The sequence below is a fragment of the Sapajus apella genome, unplaced genomic scaffold (assembly GCF_009761245.1).
Source record: "Sapajus apella isolate SASKATOON/1434 unplaced genomic scaffold, GSC_monkey_1.0 scaffold71, whole genome shotgun sequence".
Lineage (NCBI taxonomy): Eukaryota > Metazoa > Chordata > Mammalia > Primates > Cebidae > Sapajus > Sapajus apella.
In genome coordinates this window covers 1757209-1767013 of record NW_022437011.1, presented here as the reverse complement: position 1 = coordinate 1767013, position 9805 = coordinate 1757209, and the positions used below count along the sequence as shown (strand labels likewise).

Here is a 9805-nt window from a genome sequence, read left to right as displayed (position 1 = left end):
AACAAGAGCGAAACTCCGTCTCAAAAAAAAGAAAAAGAAAAAAAAAATTTAATGGGTGAAAATATAATGAGGCCCTACCTGAGCCCCACAACCTGCTTGCCGCTGGGTATACACAGGTGAATAAGGCACAGTTTGTATCCTGGAAGAACATATTGTCTCATGAAGAAGGTAATGAATAGTGCAGTAAATGAGGCAAGAACCAAAACAGTGCTGAAAGGAGAGTACAAATGCTAGAGGAGCCCAGAAGAAGAACACATATATTGGCCTGATACCTCATGTGGGCCGAACACTGAGTGGATCCAAAGATCGTCCCAAGGAGAAGAGAACTTGTCAAACAAGGGGTTGTATGGTGAGCTGGACGTGGCTATGACTTCTCCCTCTTTCCTTCCATCCCTTCCTCCCTCCCCCTTTCTTCCTTTCTTTCTTAACAGCTTAATTGAGATCTAATTCACATATCATCTGATTGTCCATTTAAAGTGCACAAATCAACAGCTTTAATAACTTTTTTCATAATGGCAATAGCTCAAGTAAAATCTTAACTGCCCGATTCTTAGCGTGTAGGCAGCCGAGAGCACTTACTTGTATTTATTCGGGCTTTCATCTCACACTTTTTTTTCTTTTTGGAGACAGGGTCTTGCTCTGTTACCCAAGCTGGAGGGCAATGGTGCGATCCTGGTTCACTGTAGCCTCAACCTTCTGGACTCAAGCAATCCTCCTTCCTTAGCCTCCCAAGTAGCTAGGACTGCAGGCATGTGCCACTAGGCCCAGCTAATTTTTGAAATTTTTTATAGAGACAGAGTCTCACTATGTTGCCCAGGCTGCTCTTGAATGGTTGGGCTGAATCGATCCTCCTGACTCAGCCTTTCAAAGTGCGGGGAGTACAGGTGTGAGGCCCTCTGCCCAGCCTCATAGCCCACTTCTAATTACGAAATTGCTCAATCTTTTGAGGATGACTAAGTTCAGCACTCTCTTTTTGTTGTTTTTTTGAGATGAGATCTCCTTATATTGCCAGGCTGGTCTCAAACTCTTCGGCTCAATCTTCCTGCCTCACACTCCAAAATAGCTGAGACTGCAGGTGTGTATCACCACACCCAGCTCAGAATGTTTTTGCTCAAGAGTAGTTTTCCGTTTTGAGAGGCAGGCACTTTAAAATAAACGGAGAACAGATCACTACAGCACGCAGTGGCCTAAGCCTGCGACCAAATCCTGCTGCAAACTGGGAATGGTAACTTTGGAATGGAGTCCTTTGAATTCAATTACACAAAAATGTTAATTTTTTTAAATCTTTTTTTATTTTTTAGGCTAGTTAAGTGAAGCAGTGGTGTGGAGAACAAAGAAATCTGTAACCGGTTGTGATTAATTAGGTGCAAACACCACTCAGACCAGCCAGAAATTATTTTGATGAAAAAGTAATCATTTGTTTGTATGAATTCATTCATTTGCTACTTCCTGAAGGAGAAACAAAGGGCATATTGCTGAGCTTAGCAATATTTGGCAAGATATTTATGAATTAAGAGTGTACAAGGCCAGGCGTGGTGGCTCACGCCTGTAATCCCAGCACTTTGGGAGGCCGAGGCAGGAGGATCACCAGGTCGGGAGATCGAGACCATCCTGGCTAACGTGAAACCCCGTCTCTACTAAAAATACAAAAAATTAGCTAGGTGTGGTGGCAGTCTCCTGTAATCTCAGCTACTTGGGAGGCTGAGGCAGGAGAATCGCTTAAACCTAGGAGGCGGAGGTTGCAGTGAGCCAAGATCATGCCACTGCACTCCAGCCTGGCAACAGAGGGAGACACCGTCTCAAAAAAAAAAAAGAAGTATATACAAAAATCAGATGAGGCAGTCCATGGCGGCTCACACCTATAGCCCCAACACGTTAGGAGGCCAAAGTGGGAGGATGGCTTGAGCCCAGGAGATCGAGACCAGCCTGGGCAATATAGTGAGACCCTGTCTCTAGAAAAAAATTTTTTAATCAGATGAATGGTTTCACTAGAATCAGAGGTTCCCTAAAACCAGTATGTGGCCCAACTGCACAGAATCACTTAAGGAGCTATTATATATATATATATATATTTTTTTTTTTTTTTTTGAGACGGAGTTTCGCTCTTGTTACCCAGGCTGGAGTGCAATGGCGCGATCTCGGCTCACCACAACCTCCGCCTCCTGGGTTCAGGCAATTCTCCTGCCTCAGCCTCCTGAGTAGCTGGGATTACAGGCACGTGCCACCATGCCCAGCTGATTTTTTGTATTTTTGGTAGAGACGGGGTTTCACCATGTTGACCAGGATGGTCTCGATCTCTTGAACTCGTGATCCACCCGCCTCGGCCTCCCAAAGTGCTGGGATTACAGGCTTGAGCCACTGCACCCGGCCAGGAGCTATTATAAAGATCAGACAAACAGGCCAGTTGCGGTGGTTCAGGCCTGCAATCCCAGCACTTTGGGAGGCCAAGGCAAGTGGACCACCTGAGGTCAGGAGCTCGAGACCAGCCTGGTCAATATGATGAAACCCTATCTCTACCAAAAATACAAATATTAGCTAGGCGTGGTGGCACGTGCCTGTAGTCCCAGCTACTCAGGAGGCTGAGGCAGGAGAATGGCTTAAACCCAGGAGGTGGAGGTTGTAGTGACCTGAGATCGTGCCATTGCACTCCAGCTTGGGTGACAGGGCAAGACTCCATCTCACACTCACACACACACACACCCCCCAACAACAACAAAAAGATCAAGCAAACAAACAGAACCCCAGAAAAGTACGAACCATGTATATAAATATTTGGTATCTGATAATGCAACTTCTCAGAATGGTGGTACTTTAAAATTGTATATTTCCTTGACCAGGCACAGTGGCTCACACTTGTAATCCCAGCCCTTTGGGAGGCCAAGATGGATGTATCGCTTGAGGTCAAGAGTTCAAGACCAGCCTGGCCAACAAGGCAAAATCCTGTCTCTACTAAAAAATACAAAAATTAGTCAGGCGTGGTGATGTGTGCCTGTAACCCCAGCTACTTGGGAGTTGAGGCAAGAGAATCACTTGAACCTGGGAGGCAAAAGTTGCAGTTAGCTGAGATCACGCCATTGCACTCCAGCCTGGATGACAGAGCCAGACTCCACCTTAAAAAAAAAAGTATTTTTCCTCACTCTTTTTTTTTTTTTTTTTTGAGATATGGTCTCACTCTGTCACCCAGGAGGCTGGAGTGCAGTGGTGTGATCATGGCTCGTTGCAGCCTTGAACTCCTGGGTTCAAGCCATCCTCCCACCTCTGCCTCCTGAGTAGCTGGGACTACAGGCGCATGTCACTGCACCCAGCCTCTCACTATTCTTGAGAGCTTGCTTGGATATTCTAGCAGAAGAGCACAACTACTCGTATACTGTTGATCCAAAAACAACTCTCCTCTGTCAGGGAAGTTCACCCGCTTTGACTGAATGCAAAGACAGGAACACAGGAGCAGTCAGAGAGAAAAGGGACACCCGCCTAGCTAGCCAGATCAGCCAAATCAACACTGGCAATCAATGGTGTGACTGATGTCACAGCTAGATCTTCCTCACATCTCCCACTACTCTCTAAGTAAAAAATGCAGGGAAAAAAACAAAATTTACCCCATCTCACATCATACACATACCTAACTTAAAAATCAATGAAAGATTAAACTATATTAAAACTTTAAAAATACTAGGGGATAATACAGGAGATTATTTCAGATTACCTTTCATGTTGGGGGTAGGAAAGTCTCTCCTAAATAAAACCCAAAACTGAAGCTATAAAGAGACAATTTAAATCTTCTGTCTGATGAAAGATGTTATAAGCAAAGCTAAAATATAATTCACAGACAGGGAAAAATGTTTACAGTACATGTGACAAATACATAATCCCTATCATATATAAAGCACTCCCACAAATTAATAAGAAATAGATTATTCAATTCTTTCTTTTTGAGACGGGGTTTTGCTCTTGTTGCTCAGGCTGGAGTGCAATGGCACGATCTTGGCTCACCGCAACCTCCGCCTACCAGGTTCAAGCGATTCTCTTGCCTCAGCCTTCTCAGTCACTGGGATTACAGGCATGCACCACCACGCCCAGCTAATTTTGTATTTTTAGTAGAGACAGAGTTTCTCCATGTTGGTCAGGCTGATCTTGAACTCCCGACCTCAGGTGATCTGCCCACCTCAGTCGCCCAAAGTGCTGGGATTATAGGCGTGAGCCAACTCGTCCAGTCTAGATTATTCAATTCTAAAGATAGGCAAATGACATGCTTGGAAAATACATGGAAGAAAAAAAATCAAATCCCAAACATAAAATATATTTATTCTGCTCTCAGGAGAGTTATTGTTTAAAACATATATAATACATACAAATACGTATGTATATTTACCCTCACTAGTAATCAGTGAAAAAACAAAATGAAGGAAAAAAATACACATTTTGCCCATTCAGATAGGAATTTTTTTTATTATGATGTCAAGCATTGGTAAGAGTTTTGGGAAATGGAATTCTTGTTCAGTATGAATGAAAGTGTAAAAACTGTATCTCACTTAGAGGAACAATTTTGAGACAAGAAAAATAAAAATTAGTAATTCAATTTCTACAACTCTGTTCTGTAGATAGTCTTGCTCAGGTATACAGGGATTTAACTCCAAGGTTGTCCATTTCAGCAGAATCTTTTTTTTTTTTTTTTTTTTTTTTTTTTTTTTTTGTAGAGATGGGGTCTCACTTTGTTGCCTAGGCTGGTTTCAAATCTTTGGGTTCGAGTAATCCTCCCGCCTTGAACTCTCAAAGTGCTGTGATTACAGGCATGAGCCACTGCACCCAGCCAGCGTTGTCTTTAATTATGAGAATATTTAGAAATAATTTTTAATGTCTAGCAATAGGAGAAAGGATACATTAATTATGGTATATTTATGCTACTCAAATGAATGAGATACATCCATGTGGACTACAAAACACAGAAAGAGGATTCCCATTTCTGTTAATGGTGAGTAGTTTGTTTCAGACCAATCCTCCAACTGGAATAATTACACAATCTGGACCATGTGTATGTGTATGTGCATGTATGTTTATAAACATTTATTTACTTGAAGGACTTATATAGCCAGTAAGGCAGCAGGAACTCACTGGGCCAAAATCTCAGAGAGAAGGGAAACCCAGAGATAAAAACCTGACCCTTGATTCAACTTTTCCTTTTACCCACTTGTTGACACCAAAGATGCTGTGAGCAGCTAAGAAACTGAGCCAAGCTTACAGAAGACTCGCTGGGTGAGGAAGACAAAATTGGAATTTAAAGCCTGCCAAGGAAGAGAGACCCTTGAAAACACCCTAGGCTGGGATCCGCACACCCCAGGAAGTAAAAGTGAACGTGAAACAGCCCAGCCCTCATGAAGACTGAAGATCAGCTTCACATCAGTTCAATTCCTGACTGAATTGAAGTGCTCTGTCTTTACCCAACTGCTTGCCAGAAGTAAAGCCATTCTTTTTGGAGGAAGATAACATACATGTTTACATACATGTCTCTAGTCTTCAAACAAAAATAATCAAGTATGTAAAAAACAAGAATTCACAGAAAAATCTAGAGGGGAAACAGATCATTGAAACAGGTCCATAGAAGATGCCTATAAATATCACAGCTTTCAGACATAGACCCAAATATAACTGTGATTATGTCCAAGAATCAACTACAAAACAGAGAACTTTAGCAGCGAACTGGAAACTACAAAAACAGAATAAATTGGAAATTCTAAAATTGAAAAATACCAAAAGTTAAGAACTCAATAGATTGTTTAACAGTCAATTAGACACAGTTGAAGAGATAATTACTGGGTTCACACCTGTAATCCCAGCACTTTGGGAGGTGGAGGCAGGCAGATCACTTGAGGCCAGGAGTTTGAGACCAGCATGGCCAACATGACAAAACCCTGTCTCTACTAAAAATACAAAAATTAGCTGGGCATAGTGGCCCATGCTCATAGTCCCAGCTACTCAGGAGGCTGAGGCATGAGAATCGCTTAAACCTGGGAGGTGGAAGTTGCAGTGAGCCAACATCATGCCACTGTACTCCAGCATGGGTAACAGAATGAGACTGTCTCAAAAAAAAAAAAAAAAAAGAGTAATTGATAGAAGGTGGATCAAAATAAATATTCAAACTAAAGTGCAAAAATACAAAAAGATGGAAAACCCATAAAGAAGTATGAGACACAAAGCATGGTGAGAAAGTCTAACATATAATAACAATAAACTTAGAGGTCTTTTCACTACCAGATATCAAGATATTTTATAAATATACTGAAATTAAGACAGGATAGTATTGCAGAAGAATAGATAAATATACCAATGGAGGCTGGGTGTGGTGGCTCACACCTGTAATCCTAGTAATTTGGGAGGCTAAGGTGGGTGGATCACTTGAGGTCAGGAGTTCAAGGCCAGCCTGGCCAACATGGTGAAACCCCATCTCTACTAAAAACACACAAATTAGCTGGGTGCGGTGGCACGTGTCTGTAATCCCAGCTACTTGGGAGACTGAGGCAGGAGAATTGCTTGAACCTGGGAGTTGAAGGTTGCAGTGAGCCAAGATCATACCACAGCTCTCCACGCTGGGCAAAAGAGTCAATTATCTGTCTTGAAAAAAAGAATCTATATATATATTTTGTTGTTGTTGTTGTTGCTCCATTAGTGTGTGTGTGTATATATATATATGTATATATACGTGTGTATATATATACGTATATATGTATATACCAGTGGAACAAAATAGAGAATCCAGAAACAGACCCACATATATATGGACACTTGGTTGATGATAAAGGTAAGATGATTTTCACCTTACTTCACACTAAACATAAAAAAGTTCCAGGTAGATGTAGAGCTGTATGTGAAAGTTAAAACAATAAACCTTTTAGAATTTGACATGTGTAAATGTCTCTATAAACTTAGAGCCAGGAAAGATTTCCTCATTACAGCCCGAGAATCAATAACTATAAAGGAAAAGATTGATAAATTGGACTACATTATCATTCAGAACTTATATTTATCAAAACACACCATTAAGGGAATAAAAGCACTGGCCAGGTGTGGTGGCTCACCCCTGTAATTTCAGCACTTTGGGAGGCTGAGGCGGGTGGCTCACCTGAGGTCAGGAGTTCAAGACCAGCCTGGCCATCATGGTGAAGCCCTGTCTCTACTAAAAATACAACAATCTTGCATGTTCTTCACATGTACCCCAAAACCTAAAATGCAATAAAATAAATAAATGGGAAAAAAAAATTAGCTGGGCATGGTGGCAGATGCCTGTAATCCCAGCTACTTGGGAGGCTGAGGAGAATTGCTTGAACCTGGAAGGCAGAGGTTGCAGTGAGCCAAGATCACACCATTGCACCCAGCCTGGGCAATGAGCGAAACTCCATCTCCAAAAAAAAAAAAAAAGAGAGAGAGAGAGAGCGAGAGAATAAAAGCACAGAGTGGGAGAAGACACAGTCATGCATCACTTAACAGTGGGGATATGTTCCAAGAAATGTGTGTGTCGCTGGGCAGTTTTGTCATTGTGTGAACATCATAGAGTGTACTTGCATTACCCCAAATTGTAAAGCTTACTAAATACCTAAGCTTACATGTAGTCTATTATTCCTAGCCTACATGCCTGTCCAGCATGTTACTGTATGGAATACTGTAGGCATTTGCAACACAATGGCAAGTTTTTGTGTATCTAAATATAGCTAACCATAAAAGATACAGTAAAAATAAGGTATAAAAGTTGAAAGATTGTACACCTGTATAAGGCACTTAGCATGAAGAAACCTGCAGGACTGGAAGTTGCTCTGGGTGAGTGGTGAGTGAATATGAAAGCCTACCTAGGACATTACTGTATACTATTATAGACTTTATAAACACTGTACACTTAGTCTATACTAATGTATTTTTAAAATTTCTTGGGCCGGGTATGGTGGCTCATGCCTGTCAGCCCAGGACTTTGGGAGGCTGAGACAGGCAAATCACCAGGTCAGGAGTTCGAGACCAGCCTGGCCAACATGGTGAAACCCCGTCTCCACTAAACATACAAAAAATTAGCTGGGTGTAGTGGCAGGCGCCTGTAATCCCAGCTACTTGGGAGGCTGAGGCAGGAGAATCACTTGAACCCAGGAGGCAGAGGTTGCAGCGAGCCAAGATCACGCCACTGCACTCCAGCCCTGATGACAAGAGCGAGACTCCGTATCAAAAAAAAAAAAAAAAAAAAGTTTCTTTCTTCAATAGTAAATTAACCTTAGCTTACTGTACTTTTTAATGAACTAATTAATTTAGAGATAGGATCTTGCTCGTCATGGCTCACCACAGACGCAGACCCCTCACTTCAAGCAATTCTTCCACCGTCAGCCTCTTGAGTAGCTGGGATTGCAGGTATGAGCCACCAAGCCTGGCTTGTAACTTTTTTACTTTATAAATTTAAAAATTTTTCTTTATAAAATTTTTTATTTTTAAAAACGTTTTGACTCTTTTGTAATAACACTTAGCTTAACACACAAACACATAGTACAGCTATACAAAAATAGTTCCTTTTTAAAAAAATTATCATAAATTTTGTTACTTTCTTTTCTTTTTTTATGCCTTTGGTGCTTGAATCAGAACAAAAGTATTTGCTTTATATCTTTATTCTACAAGCTTTTTTCTCTTGAAATTTTTTGTTTACTTTCTAAACTTTTTTAAGACACAGCTGGGCATGGTGGCTCACGCCTGTAATCTCAGCACTTTGGGAGGCCAAGGCGGGCCGATCACCTGAGGTCAGGAGTTCAAGACCAGCCTGGCCAACATGGTGAAACCCCCTCTTTTAAAAAAAAAAAAAAAAAACTAAGACACAAACACACACATTAGGCTAGGCCTGCACAGGGTCAGGATCATCAATATCACCATCTTCCACCACCACACCTTGTCCTACTGGAAAGTCTTCAAGGCCGCATGGAGCTCTCATCTCCTATGATAACAATGCCTTCTTCTGGAATATCTCCTGAAGGACCTGACTGAGGCTGTTTTACCAGCCTGGCCAACATGGTGAAACCCTGTCTCTACTAAAAACACAATAAATTTTTTCTTTTTTCATAAGTGGAAGGAGGGCCGGGCGTGGTGGCTCACGCCTGTAATCCAAGCACTTTGGAGGCCAAGACAGGTGGATCACTTGAGGTGGGGAGTTCAAGACCAGCTTGACCAACATGGTGAAATCCTGTCTTAAAAAATAAATAAATAAAGAAGTGGAAGGAGTCAACTCTAAAATAATAGGGGAAAGGTGTAGTATAGTAAATACATAAACCAGTAGCAGAGTTTTCTATTATGAAGTACTATGTGCTACAACACATCATTGTATGCGCTATACTTTTATGCAACTGGCAGTGCAGCAATAGGTTCTTTTTTTTTTTTTTTAATACCAGCGTCACCACAAATGTGAAGAATGCATTGCACTACAACATCACGAGGCAATAGGAATTTTTCAGCTCCATTGTAATTATATGGGACACAGACTATGCGGGTCATTGTTGACCAAAATGTCATTATGTGGTGCATGACTGTATTTGCAACCCATGTATTTGAAAGTGGACTTGTGCCCAGAATTTGCAAAGAACTCCTACAAGCCGGGCGCGGTGGCTCAAGCCTGTAATCCCAGCACTTTGGGAGGCCGAGGCGGGTGGATCACGAGGTCAAGAGATCGAGACCATCCTGGTCAACATGGTGAAACCCCGTCTCTACTAAAAATACAAAAAAAATTAGCTGGGCATGGTGGCGCGTGCCTGTAATCCCAGCGACTCAGGAGGCTGGGGCAGGAGAATTGCCTGAA

At 41.8% G+C, this 9805-nt stretch overlaps 1 protein-coding gene across 2 annotated transcripts in view; it reads right to left on the bottom strand.

Moving 5' to 3' along the window:
* Nucleotides 1-9805, bottom strand: part of PDE6A (phosphodiesterase 6A) — an 89428-nt gene that overhangs the window by 65389 nt on the left and 14234 nt on the right. The window lies entirely within an intron of this gene.